Source organism: Cyanistes caeruleus, chromosome 3, assembly GCF_971803275.1.
Source record: "Cyanistes caeruleus chromosome 3, bCyaCae1.hap1.1, whole genome shotgun sequence".
Taxonomy (NCBI): Eukaryota; Metazoa; Chordata; class Aves; order Passeriformes; family Paridae; genus Cyanistes; species Cyanistes caeruleus.
The window spans coordinates 22,763,635-22,778,526 of NC_141703.1; the positions used below are offsets into that span (position 1 = coordinate 22,763,635).

The 14,892-nt window shown below is 42.1% G+C and overlaps 1 long non-coding RNA gene across 1 annotated transcript; it reads right to left on the reverse strand.

Annotated features, from left to right (window-relative positions):
- Positions 1-438: 438 nt before the first annotated feature.
- On the reverse strand, positions 439-13,395 carry LOC147654005 (uncharacterized). Its single transcript, XR_015284242.1, has 2 exons — positions 11,124-13,395; positions 439-883 (listed from the first exon to the last, which is right to left on the reverse strand). It is a non-coding gene; the product is annotated as an uncharacterized LOC147654005 (long non-coding RNA).
- Positions 13,396-14,892: the final 1,497 nt, after the last annotated feature.

A 14,892-nucleotide genomic window follows, 5' to 3' on the forward strand; every position in this document is an offset into this window, starting at 1 on the left:
CTCTTGGCAGTGAGAACCTAGAGGCTGACACCAGCAGAATGCAACATGATGTGGATGCAAGAGTGTAAGCATGCTTCTTTCATCTATAACCATATATCGGTAAACTATTTGCAGCTAGGACATTAAAGCATCAATGGCATAGATACCTGCAATTCTACTACTTGAATATGCTTTTAAAATGTGGAAACTAAGAGAGAAAGTATTTTCTGATTAAATCAGCTTTTTAAAAAACATTCTAATACAGAATTTGTGCTTATATTTTGTAATTGTTGTGATGGCATGGCATATATAAGATATATTCTTTCATGGTTTCCCTGAAGAATGTTATGATTTAGGTTGAGATATAGGTTTGTTGTGGTTTTAAACCAGTAACTAAAAAACTACTTATTTTTTTGTTGTGAGATATGGATTAAAACAAGAGCAAAACAGGCTTAAGACTTAAAGGAATAAAGACAGTTTATTAACAAACTACAAGAATGAGAATACCAGAATAAACTTTCAGAAAACTTCTTTATCTTCTACATCTTAACTATTTTTCTGTACACATGACAACATAGAGACAAATAACTTTAGGACTTTGGTGGTTAAAAACAGTCTTAATTCTTGTTACAGTTTTTCATCAGTTTTTGTAGAGAAACAGAAGTCTCTTTCTGTTAGCTTACGGAGTTTCTTACGAGAAAACTATTTTTCATCATAGTTTTCTATTTCTCTAATGCTAGCTGCCTGGAAATCTGTCATTAGATCTTCTCTTCTCATTTCACATCTCTAAGGTGTGTATGGGTCACAGAGTTTAGGAATTTTATTTTAAGGATAAGTTATTCAAAGGCAGAAGTCTTCTTCATTTGTCTCTGTGAGCTTTCCTGGAAAACAGTTTTCTCTTTGCCTTCTGTTATAAATGCAACGGCAAATTAAAGATTAACAAAGATTAATTTATTATAAATTAATAAAGCAACAAACAGTGAGGAAAAAAACCACAATAAATGGACAGCGCAGCGCTGGGTGGACAGGGTCTATACGCAAGGTATAGGTGCTCCCAAATCCACGTCTGAGGGTCCCATGGCCTGGGTTTTTATAGGGATTTTATGTCCCCAGGCTAGAATTCCAACCAGTTTCCATTCACCAAATGTCCCTGATTGTCGGGTGAATGGATTTCCTGGCCTAGAACATTGAGTCAGTAAGTATCCGGGCAGAGTCTCCTCAAATGTAAAGTGAGTCTGTATGTATTTTAACATATTTCATCACAGCGGGATTGAGAGATCCGGGCTGGTGTCGATGGATATCTCAGAGGAGTAGTCTCTTCTTTGTCTTTCTTGATTGAGTTTCTGTAGTATGGGTTTGGCAGGTGTGGTGTTCGATTCTGGCAACGACCATCTTCCTGGGGCTCGTCCCCTTTTGTCTTGCTTGATGGTCTCCGGCCGAAATCGGCCGGGCGTTGCCTTTCTCTGGAGGTAGACTTTTAGGCTGGTTCTTTTGTTTCTGTGATGGCCTGTGTCCTGTCTTTTCCTCCGAGTTGATGAGTCTGCTGAAACCTGTTATCTGGGGGGGTTCTTTTGCAATTCGTGGTTTTTGGAAAAGGAATTCTATCTCGACCGGGAGGAGAATTCCTTATTCCATACTTACATTTAGTTATAATTATACATACTTTATTTAAACTTCTTAGTCCGAATTTTTATTTACCCAATTCTTTATTACAGTCCCCCACCTAATAATTTGAACACATTAAAAATTCGTGTTTTCATACTTTTTCAGAGGAATATCAGGTTAAATAATGTCGTTTTCCCCTTGGTCTAATTCTTCTATATTTTCTGTGGACAACATATGTTTATTTTCAAATTCCCTCAATGCCTTAACCGCATTTCTATTCTCTTTTTCTTCCTCTAACTTCATGATTTTTGAAAGAAGGGTAGTGTTTCCCTGTGCCTTTTCTGGGTCTATTGGGAGAGAGGCAATCTGCATTCCTTGAACGACAGAATGTATCAGTCTGATCAGACAAGGAATCAGGCAGGGTAGGAAGATGACTCCGGCAATAGAACATCCTATAAAGAATACTAGCTTTTTCCACCATGCCCCTTGCCCAAAAATTTGATCCCACCAAGAGGCTTGGAGAATCGAATTCCACTTCTGGACGGGTACATGGGCTACTTTCTTTATTTCAGCGGCTAGACCCTTTATAGTTTCTCCGAAGTCATCTATCTCCATGCAACACTCTGACTCGTTATATCTGCCACACACTCCTCCCTCCTCAGCTAGCAAATAGTCGAGAGCGAGTCTGTTTTGGTAGACAAAAGCTCTCATCTGAGAATGTTGTTTTGCTAGGAGTTCCAGGGCTTCTGAAGTGTGATTTGAAACAACTTCTACCACAGCCTGTAACCGAATGAGCCGATTAAGGAGGTAGATTGGGGTCCTGTATCCCCAGCTGCCATCATTTGCCCATGTTGCCGGTCCATAATATTGTATGATTCTTTCGGCGGGCCATTCCTCCCCCTTCCACTGGTGGTTACCTCCGGCTATTGGTAGTTCTCGTTTCAATTCCCTCTTTTGTCGGGCTAGGGTTTCAAAGAGGGGAGCACCTAAAGACCTGCTTTCATCTTTAGGTAGTGTAAAGAAGAAAGGCCGAATTATTCCGAGTGTGCATGACCCTTTCCAATTTCTGGGCAATTCACTGTATGCTTTTTTCCCGCATATCCAGTAAATCCCATCCGGTGCCTTCCAATCTCTGTTAAGTTTTGCCGGGTCCTCCCAATATTCCCTCAGGCCAAGAAAGGCATGGAAGGGATTTGCCCCGTCCTGTTTGTTCCAACATAGACCAATTAGATCTATCCATTCGCAATTATTTTCCCGAGATTGGCTCCAATAGCCCTCGGGTGATTCCGGCTGCCAAATTTTTGTCTTTTTATCTGAATTTACCGAGAGAGTTTTTACACACGGGGTGTAACCAACTAGCTCGGTGAATTCCCTTCCTTCCCGACTGACACAAAAAGTTCCAATGATCCTCTTGTCAATTACCCACCCCTCTGGTCGCCGGGTTGTTTTGGATAATTTTAATCCTGTCCACTTAAGTAATTGTTCTGGGGTTAATCCTTCTCCCTTCCATGGCCATCTTTCGGCTGATTTCAGGCCACCACATATCCAACAGTTAGTCAATCCCAATTCGGTAGCTATTTCCTGCATCAGATCTATGAATAGATTCTGATTAGGGCTAGGTAGCTTCCAATTATCGTATTGTTTTTCTAGTTGTTCGTATTGTTCACTGAGAGAGTTTAACCTCTCCTGTTCGAGTCTTTTTTTCTTATTTTCCATTTCCTGCCTTTTTAGTTCAAGAGTTAATTGTTTTATTTTATTTTCGGGGTCTGAACCATCCTCGTCTTTTGCGAAACAGATCACCTGATCAAACTGCAGACACACTCTATCATCGTCATTTTTCAGTAAATCTAAAACTATCGGTTCATTACTGAATGACACTTTTGTTTCATGTTTCAGGTTCTTCCCTTCCCAGTACAATTTCCCCCCCATGGCACAATATTTTAAGTTTGCTTTATTGTAACACAAGGGGTTGACTCTGTGGTACGCAATGAACGTTGACTGTTTCTTTCCTCCAATCCAGACAGTTTTATTACACTGCCCGCAGACCGAGATTGGGGAAACCCCTCCTATATCTCTCTTATTTCGTAGGTGGGTCGCTTGGACCTCTTTTTCCCCTGTGTTATGGGGTTGCCTTTTTCCAGTACCTATCCCCGGGGTGGAGCACCAAATTTTTCCTTCCAGCTTACACAGGTCCATTTGGGTACCGTTTGCCCAACATTCTCCTGCGTGCAACTCCGGAGGGCAGGCAATCCATGGCTCGGTTCGCGAGACAGTTGGGCACTGCTCACACTTCCCCAGGGAGGTTGTCCCCGGAGGCGCCTCGGGGCCCGTTCTCTCGGTCCAGCACATGGCTAGGTTCAGGATCGTCAGGATTCCCCACAATCGCATCCCTCTGCCATTCCCTTCGCCCGTATAGGAACATACGGCGGGGATAACCATCTTCTCGGCAGCAAGGACTGTCTTCAGGGGCCCTTGACGTTCTGATGGCAAACCTCCTTTTAAAGGTTGCCCACCGAGATGCCTTGATCGTGCCGCTCCTGCACGGTACTTTTACGTTCCGGCGGCACTCTATTATTAGAGGTTCCGCCTTACAGTCCAAATGGCCTCGTAATCCTTTTTGAAAAAATCGGAACCACTCAGGAGAGTCGAGTTCCAAGATACCCACCCGGGTAGCAAGTGCTAGAAAAAGGTTGGTCTGTTCTAATTCCTCTTTGTAACACGCGGCACACAACCCTTTCGGTTTTTGCCCTCCCAAACAATGAGTCACCCACGTTTGTTTACAATATGCACACTTAAAATGTACAAAAGGAAAACAATAACATTCAAAATTGGTGCAACTTATCCTGTCTTCGTTGCTCATTGGTTGTTCCGCTGAAGCCTGATTTTCAAATCTCCCGGAGGGGTTACAATTTTCCACTCGGGGGAGTCGCGAACCGAAACTTTCTTCACTCGGGAAGAGTGTGTCCAGCCCTTTTCAGCTGTGCGAACCGCGGTGTCTGTAGTCAGGAGGACGAGGAATGGTCCTTCCCAGTGGGGACTGAGGGGTTGCTCTTTCCACACTTTGATCAGTACCTTGTCCCCTGGTTGAATTTGGTGGATCGGAAATCCCAACGTGCTGCTTTGAGGAATCAATCCTCTTCTCCTTAACTCCTGTAAGTTTTTATTTATAGAAATGAGATAAGGTTGGAGTTGAACATCCTCTGTTTGAGGATGTTCAACCGGCATACCATGCTTGTACGGCATTCCATACAACATTTCAAAGGGGGATAGTCCTGTTTCTGAGTTCGGCATGGTTCTTATATTCAACAATGCCAAGGGGAGACATTTGACCCAGGACATTTTTGTTTCAATTGTCAATTTGGATATTTGTGACTTCAATGTCTGATTCATTCTTTCCACTTGCCCCGAGCTCTGAGGGTGCCAAGGAGTATGATATTGCCATCTGATCCCTAACGCATCGGACAACTGTTTGATAATTTTCGAGGTGAAATGTGTACCCTGATCCGAATCAATATGGTCTACAATACCATACCTAGGAATTATTTCCTCCAGTAGAATTTTAGACACTGTTTGAGCCGTGGCCTTAGCTCTGGGAAAGGCCTCTACCCAATGTGTCAATTTATCTACTATAACTAATAAATATTTATTTCTGCCAATTTTCGGTAATTCCGTGAAATCCACTTGGATTCTTTCGAATGGTCGATATGAGATTGGCCGACCTCCCCAATTGGTTTGCCGAAAATTCGCTCTGTTTACCTTTTGGCATATCACACATCCCTGTACCTCTTGTTTTGCAAGCTCGAAGATTCCCTTACACCCGAAGAATTTTAAAAATTGTTCAGCCAATGCCCTGGTTCCCCAATGGGTTTGTGCATGTAGTCTTTTGAGTATCCCTTTTGCTATTCCCTTCGGGACCAACTCCCTCCCGTCAGGTAACCACCATTTACCCTCTTTGAAATGTCCCCCTACCTTTTTGAAGTCTTCCTGCTCCTTTTCTGAAGGAAGCACTGAAACCTCTGGGGGTTCCCTTGGGACTAGCTCAGAAATACTTACGGTTAACAATGCCGCTCTTTTCGCCTCTTTATCTGCTAAATTGTTTCCCCTTGTATGGAATTGTCGTCCGGTCTGGTGTCCTTTTACATGAACCACAGATATCTCCAGTGGCTCCCTGACTGCTTCTAAAATTTGTCTAATTATTTCCTCATGTACCAATCCTTTTCCTTTAGTGTTGATCAGACCCCTTTCTTCCCAAATTTTCCCGAAGGTATGTACTATCCCAAATGCATATCTTGAATCGGTATAGATGGTTCCCCTTTTTCCCTTCAAGCCTTTGAGGGCTTTTAGGAGAGCAAAAAGTTCACAAGCCTGTGCTGACCAATTTGCTTTTAGGGGACCCGATTCTACAGTCTGTCCTGTTATACCATTTATGATGGCATAACCCGATTTACGTTTTCCCTCCATCATTCTCGAGGAACCATCGATAAACCATTTTTCTCCTCCTTCCAATTCCTGATCCTCCAGATCGGGTCTTACTTTAGTTTGTAATTCCACTGTTTCAATACAATTATGTAGTAGCTTTCCCGTTGGTTCCCCGTACAAAAATTGCGCAGGGTTTTGTGCAGAGGTTGTCCTTAATTCCAATCCTGGCGAACTGATTAACATGGCTTCATATTTCAGAAGCCTTGAATCGGTCAACCATTTCTCCGCTTTTTGTTGTAAGATATTTCTTACATCATGTGGAGTATAAACTATCAGGGGAGCTCCAAACGTTACCTTTTTGGCTTCCCCAACCAACAGTGCTACTGCCACAATTGCTTGCAGACACGTGGGCCAGCCCCGACTGACTGGATCTAGGATTTTGGACAAAAACCCTATAGGTTTCTTCTTTTCTGCCCATTCCTGGGTTAAAACTCCTTGTGCTGTTTGTCCACTTATGTCGACAAACAGTTGAAACTCTTTTCTGATGTCTGGTAATGTTAAAACTGGAGCAGTGACAAGGGCATTCTTTAGTTCTTGAAATTTAATTTCGTCTTGCCCTGTCCATTTTAATCGATCTGTATTTAACCTTTCATACAGAAATTTCACCTTTTCACTGTATCCCTCAATCCACTGTCTGCAATATCCCATGAGCCCTAAAACTTGCCTAATTTGTCTCTTGGTTTGTGGGGCAGGAAGTTCAAGGATTCCCATCACCCTCTCGGGATCTAATTTCTTTTTCCCTTGTGATATCCAATGTCCAAGATATTTTACTTCGGGCTCAGTGAATTGCAGCTTGGATTTAGACACTTTCAACCCCTTTTGTCCCAGAAAATTCAGCAGGGAAATGGTACATTTCTTCACCTGCTCTTCCGTGATCCCGGCGATTAGCAAATCGTCTACATATTGTAACAGTTTTGTCCCTTCCTCTGGAGTGAATTGGGTGAGTAGCTGCTCTAAGGCTTGTCCGAACAAGTTCGGAGATTCAACGAATCCTTGTGGAAGGACCGTCCACCGCAATTGCTGATTTCGATTGGTATCTGGGTCCTCCCACTGGAAAGCGAAAAAATCCCTACTCCCTTCATCTAGAGGACATGTCCAGAAAGCATCTTTTAAATCAATTACACTATACCATACATCCTCTGGTGAGAGTCTGTTTAGTAAAGTGTAAGGATTTGCTACTACCGGAAACCTGGTTCGGGTTCTAGCATTTACAGCTCTCAAGTCCTGAACCAATCGGAAGTTCCCATCGGCTTTCTTTACTGCCAGGATGGGGGTGTTATGTGGGGACATGCAGGGCTCGAGCGTGCCTCCTTTAAGCAGCTCGTCAATTATTAATTTCAAACCCTTCCTCCCTTCGGCGGGGATGGGGTATTGTCGGATCCTTATCGGATTCTCTGGATTCTCAATTTCAATTTTGATGGGAGCAATATCTAATTTTCCCACTTCCCCCTTTGAGTGCCATACTCGGGGGTCAATTTCCTTTTCATCTTTTGAAGTTAAATGCAACACCTTCACTACTAATTCTGAATTTTTCACAATGATATTTATTCCTAAAGCTATAATCATATCTCTTCCCAATAGGTTGTAGTCGGCTTCTTCTACAAGCAACAAATTTCCTAAACATATCTTATTTTCTGACTCGATTTCCACCTCCTTGATTACCGAGACTTTGAATGGATCTCCTTTTGCGCCAATTACAATTACTTTTTCTTTACTCGTTTCACACCCTATAGGCAATTTCTGCAGGGTGCTTCTCTCAGCCCCGGTATCAACCAGGAAACTCATTTCCTGGCGGTGGGGACCTACCTTCAATTTTATCAAGGGCTCCTTTGCTGTTACTGTCCCCATTTGGAAGAGCCCAAGACCCCCCTAATCTTCTTTAAATATTTGTTCATCTTTTATTCGTTTCCTGCAATCCTTTTTTATGTGTCCTACTTTCTTACAGTAGAAGCACTCAGGAGGATCCTTTCGAGGAGGAGTTTCCTCCTTTTGGGATCCTTTTTGTTTTTTAGGTATCGGCTTTCCCTGTTTCTGTTCGTGTTTTTGAACTTCTTTTACTGCAGCCACTAATATTTTGGCTTGAAGTTTCTGTTTTTCGTCTTCTCTCCTCATATAAACCTTCTGAGCTTCCCTTAGAAGCTCTTGGAGACTCTTCTCCTGCCATCCATCAATTTTCTCCAATTTCTTCCTAATGTCCTCCCATGATTTAGCCACAAACTGCGTTTTCAGCAGGACCTCCCCCACCGGAGAACTGGGATCAGTCCCGGAATAAATTTGCAGACTTCTCCGCAGCCTTTCTACCCATTCGGTAGGGGATTCCTCTTTTCCCTGACATTCCCCAAATACTTTGCTAATGTTCTGTCCTCTGGGGACCGCCTCTCTTATTCCTTGCACGATGATATTCCTCAAATCCATCATGCTTCTTCTCCCTTCTTCGGTCTGGGCACTCCAACTCGGGCTTACGCTCGGCCACTTTTGGTCACCGGGTGTTCCCTGCGGGTGCCGCCTTTCCCAATCCCTGATGCCCGCCTGTTTAATCATCTCTCTCTCTTCCTGGCTAAACAGGGATCTCAGGATGGCCATGAGATCTTCGTAGGTGTAAATACTACTCCCTAGAAAATCGTCTAATCTTTCGGCCACTCCAAATGGGTCATCTAGCAGTCGCCCCATTTCTTTTTTGAACGCTCGTACATCCCCTGAGTTAAGGGGCACGTTTACAAATCCAATTACTCCGGGGGCGGTTGGCACTTCCCTGAGAGGGAACATTCGATGCCCATTTTCTGTCTCTCCCCATTCTCCATTCCCTATTTTTGATTTCCACCGAGTCCTGCTTGCAGGAGGGGAACTGGAGTTTGCGGGAGGGTTTCCCCTCATTGCTGGCGGGATGTCTGCCGCAGCTAAGTGACTCAGAGGGTTCCCTTCGGATACTTTCGGTGGTCCCAGCTGTGGTGGCCGGACCGGGATTTGTGGAGGGGGTAAGCCCCATCCTTGCGTCAACACCGACTCCAAAGAGGGTGCGGTGGCTGGGTTTTCTGCAGGTGGGGGGGTAGTGAGGGTTTCTGGCACTACTCCCGGTGGTTGAGGGGAGCGTGCCTCTGCTAGTTGCCCCATGGAACCCTCGGGTGCTGATGGTACTACTTGGTCCATCACCGGAGGCTCTACTGGCCCGCGGTACGGAGGGGGTAAGTGATCCAGGGGTTCCCAGGTCTCTGTCTTATGTTCATTTTTCTGTTTCACTGGAAACAGCCGCACTCTGGTATTTAACCAGAGTTTGGCATACTCTTTCTCCTCGCCGTCTGGCGAGACCTTTTTCTCTACGTGTGCGAGTAATTCCCTGCACGTCCATTTATCAAATGTTCCCAATACTGGCCAAGTGAGACATTTTCTCAATTCTTGTCCTCCCCAGATCTCGGCACAGTAGTAAATCATTTTTGCCTTTGATTTTTCTCGTCTCTCGGGACAAATTTCCCAATTTCTCAACATCCACCCTAAAGGACTCTCTGGTGGGATGTCTAGCATTTGCTTTGATTCTTCTGATGGACTTTTCTCGTTATCTAGTTTCTGCGTTTTACTTTTTCTCTGTCCCATTTTCTTACGATTCTTACCTGCTCTGCGTTGTGTTCGTCTTTTTCTTCGTCTGAAAGTCCTAGATCGCACCAATACTTACCTCTCGGTTAGCTGTACCGGGGTTTTCTCGATGTTCCGACTTTCTAAATCTTTTGGCTGAGAGAGTTTACCAGTTCCAGAGCTCGACTGGACGTCCCTTCCTCTCTCAGCCCCCTTTGATCGGTCCCCTGAGACTCCCTTTAGCCTCAGGCTTTACGAGTAAGGAAAGAGAGACACTTTCACACAGAATCGCTTCCTTCGCGGCCGGCCAATTCCCTCGCGGGAGGATGGAAACGCGGCCTTGAAGTCCACACTCGCTTCGTGACCAGGTCACGTCTCTCACAAACTCGCCCGATCACCCGCTCAACCTCACAGTACTTACAGCAATTTTCCTGCGAGGGCGTCTTCGTGCACGTATGACTTTTTATGAGCTACCAAGCCGCGGCTTTCCCGAAGGCTCCTGCCTTCCCGAGCTCTCTGGATCCGTTCCTCTTTATTATGGTTTTTCCTCAGCCTAAATTTGGTTCGGCAATCGGAGCGAACTGCGGAGGGTCTCTGCTCCCCAGGCCGCTGAAATCAGCGGGGGTACCCCCCTGGACAGCGAGATTCTCCCACAGTTTCTTCCGATCCGAGTCACGGCACCAATCTGTTATAAATGCAACGGCAAATTAAAGATTAACAAAGATTAATTTATTATAAATTAATAAAGCAACAAACAGTGAGGAAAAAAACCACAATAAATGGACAGCGCAGCGCTGGGTGGACAGGGTCTATACGCAAGGTATAGGTGCTCCCAAATCCACGTCTGAGGGTCCCATGGCCTGGGTTTTTATAGGGATTTTATGTCCCCAGGCTAGAATTCCAACCAGTTTCCATTCACCAAATGTCCCTGATTGTCGGGTGAATGGATTTCCTGGCCTAGAACATTGAGTCAGTAAGTATCCGGGCAGAGTCTCCTCAAATGTAAAGTGAGTCTGTATGTATTTTAACATATTTCATCACAGCGGGATTGAGAGATCCGGGCTGGTGTCGATGGATATCTCAGAGGAGTAGTCTCTTCTTTGTCTTTCTTGATTGAGTTTCTGTAGTATGGGTTTGGCAGGTGTGGTGTTCGATTCTGGCAACGACCATCTTCCTGGGGCTCGTCCCCTTTTGTCTTGCTTGATGGTCTCCGGCCGAAATCGGCCGGGCGTTGCCTTTCTCTGGAGGTAGACTTTTAGGCTGGTTCTTTTGTTTCTGTGATGGCCTGTGTCCTGTCTTTTCCTCCGAGTTGATGAGTCTGCTGAAACCTGTTATCTGGGGGGGTTCTTTTGCAATTCGTGGTTTTTGGAAAAGGAATTCTATCTCGACCGGGAGGAGAATTCCTTATTCCATACTTACATTTAGTTATAATTATACATACTTTATTTAAACTTCTTATTCCGAATTTTTATTTACCCAATTCTTTATTACACCTTCAAAGCTTCAAAATTTTCACTCAACTCAATTTCAGCAACTCACAGTATTACAAGCACTCTCTCTGTCTCTCTTCTGCTCAAAAGTTACACTTTGAATATCTCACTCTTCTTAATACTCTTATTATGAATTAAAGGAGTCTTTTTATACTATTATTGTCCATCTCTATAGCTTTAACAGAAAGATATTTCAGCTGTAAAGCATTTTCTTATTCTCTCTTTCTTATTTAAACTTAACTCTTTTCTTCACTGTTTTTGGTGGTTCTATGATGTCTCCTTTATGTTGATTGTCTCTCTCTCTGTCTTTCTGAGAAAAGGAGTAATCTGTATGTTTATCCAGGTAGTAAAAGAATTAAAAGCTTTAGGAAAACTGCAAGAGTTCATGGTGTTAAGTTTCAGTCTAGCAGTAAAAACTGAAAACCAAGCTCGGCTGGCCAGCGCTGCTTCTCTTCTCCCTCCCCCCCCCTCCACCCCGCGGCCTTGTAGGCCTGGAGAGGGGGGGAGGAGGCCAAGACAGAGCCTGCTACCTTGTCCGAAGCCGGAAACCAAAGAGAGCAAGAGAATTCTGTCTGTACTTCTTAAGGGGGTGTTTACAAGTTGAATTCACTTTTTAATGGTCAGATCTGCTGTCAATTCTTGAAAATGACCGATAATTGGTCAGGAGGGAAAAACTCTCATCAGCTACTAGCAGTTTCAACTTCCTCTCTCTCCAAGCTGTCTTAAAGGTAAAGCTACTCCATGACATTCCACCCCTTCAACTTGTAAACACTTACTCAAAAATTATTAATTATATTCAATATACAACTTAAAAACTAATAAATTGACAGAAAAGAAGAAACAAATATTTACTACTTTCCACTCTTAGATTTTACTATTACTGCTATATAAACTTAAGACAATCATGCTTTGCTCTTACTTAATCTTTTATCTCACAGTAACACTATTAATATACTAGTTTAGATTTGCTAATTTTCGTTTTCCCGGCCAATGCACCAATTAAATGTTGTGGTTTTAAACCAGTAACTAAAAAACTACTTATTTTTTTGTTGTGAGATATGGATTAAAACAAGAGCAAAACAGGCTTAAGACTTAAAGGAATAAAGACAGTTTATTAACAAACTACAAGAATGAGAATACCAGAATAAACTTTCAGAAAACCTCTTTATCTTCTACATCTTAACTATTTTTCTGTACACATGACAACATAGAGACAAATAACTTTAGGACTTTGGTGGTTAAAAACAGTCTTAATTCTTGCTACAGTCTTTCATCAGTTTTTGTAGAGAAACAGAAGTCTCTTTCTGTTAGCTTACGGAGTTTCTTACGAGAAAACTATTTTTCATCATAGTTTTCTATTTCTCTAATGCTAGCTGCCTGGAAATCTGTCATTAGATCTTCTCTTCTCATTTCACATCTCTAAGGTGTGTATGGGTCACAGAGTTTAGGAATCTTATTTTTAAGGATAAGTTATTCAAAGGCAGAAGTCTTCTTCATTTGTCTCTGTGAGCCTTCCTGGAAAACAGTTTTCTCTTTGCCCTCAAAGCTTCAAAATTTTCACTCAACTCAATTTCAGCAACTCACAGTATTACAAGCACTCTCTCTGTCTCTCTTCTGCTCAAAAGTTACACTTTGAATATCTCACTCTTCTTAATACTCTTATTATGAATTAAAGGAGTCTTTTTATACTATTATTGTCCATCTCTATAGCTTTAACAGAAAGATATTTCAGCTGTAAAGCATTTTCTTATTCCCTCTTTCTTATTTAAACTTAACTCTTTTCTTCACTGTTTTTGGTGGTTCTATGATGTCTCCTTTATGTTGATTGTCTCTCTCTCTGTCTTTCTGAGAAAAGGAGTAATCTGTATGTTTATCCAGGTAGTAAAAGAATTAAAAGCTTTAAGAAAACTGCAAGAGTTCATGGTGTTAAGTTTCAGTCTAGCAGCAAAAACTGAAAACCAAGCTCGGCTGGCCAGCGCTGCTTCTCTTCTCCCTCCCCCCCCCTCCACCCCGCGGCCTTGTAGGCCTGGAGAGGGGGGGAGGAGGCCAAGACAGAGCCTGCTACCTTGTCCGAAGCCGGAAACCAAAGAGAGCAAGAGAATTCTGTCTGTACTTCTTAAGGGGGTGTTTACAAGTTGAATTCACTTTTTAATGGTCAGATCTGCTGTCAATTCTTGAAAATGACCGATAATTGGTCAAGAGGGAAAAACTCTCATCAGCTACTAGCAGTTTCAACTTCCTCTCTCTCCAAGCTGTCTTAAAGGTAAAGCTACTCCATGACAAGGTTATGATTGTGTCTGTGTCCACAGCAGAGGGGTTTGGAACTAGATGATCTCTAGGGTCTCCTCAAACCCACACCATTCTATAATTCTGTGATTCTATGTTACGACTTCAGATAGCAACGTGAAACTGTTTTATCCTGAGATTTAGGTATCCCAATTGTTCAATTCAAGGAATTCCTCTAAAGGGCACTGGGCAGGTTAGCTGATATGCAAAGTAATATCAAAAAACGGGTCATCATAATATTGTCAAAGAAAAAGTTATAATTTAAGATTTGTTATTTCCATGACAAATAGACAAAACCCAAATCAAAAGAAACTGAACCAAAACATGAAACCCCAGCTAAAATAACTGTACCCCCTCCCTCACCCTGCAACCCTTGTCTAAAGCACTATTAAGGTATTTTGTAGGCCAAATGTAGCTTGATAATATGTCAAATGGGTTTCATTAATTACTTGGGCAAAGAACTGTTAAGTAAGATATTTTAACTAGCAATTTTTAAAAAAATCTATAATTGAACATTGCTTCAATTCTATGTAAGCCTACATATGTACAACTTTATTTTTGTAGATATTCCAGTTTAACTCAGGTAGAATTAATGTTTAACCTCTTGTATGTGGGTTTCAGAGGCATCCCTATAACTAATAGTTAAATAAGACATTAAACTATTAGAAATCATATCAGTTTTATAACTGAATAATTATTCGAAAAGTGTAAGAAAATATTGTTGCCACCTGCCATATCTGAAACTGCTAAACATGCCATGAACTGCCAGTATTTGAAAAGTTTACAACATTCTTATGTCTATTACAATATATTTTTTCAAATTTTGTTCATGTGGAGAATTTTGCAAAGGAAAGGAGGGGTCATTAGTTTTGATTAACAGATTGTGTGTTTGTTCCCTTACATCACCTGAATTAAAATATTGTGATTGCAATTTAATTTTAATGAATTATTGACATTCTGTTAAAGTTGGAAGCTGGAAATGCTAACAGATTTTAAATGAAGCTGAACAAGGGCATTAGTTTATATTCAAATTAAGTTCAAGCCTTCCCTTCCCTCTTCTCCCTTGGCAGAAGTAAGTACTCAACAGAAGTAAGGCAATCCCTTTAATTCTTTTGTCCAGCTGAAACTTATATCTAACATAAATCTGTTACAGATTCCATGTTTAATCTTCTATGTTAAAATCTCTCTATATATTTCCTGATTTCCTGGTTGATACTGAAAAAGTCTGAACCTGAAACTCTGATCCTTATCCTTACAAGAAACCAAAGAACTAAACACAATATATTTTCATGGAGGCCAGCTCTGAATTCTGAATCAAGGTCTTGATCCAGAGCCCTTTAAAACTCTGTTGCCAAAAAGTCCATTGGAAAATAATTCATTTGAAACCCAGGAAATAATATCAAAGAAATTATAAACAAGGACAAAAAGTAAATCCCAAAATAAGGAAAGGGTTTTCCTAAAACATCCATGGAAAATAAAGAATACT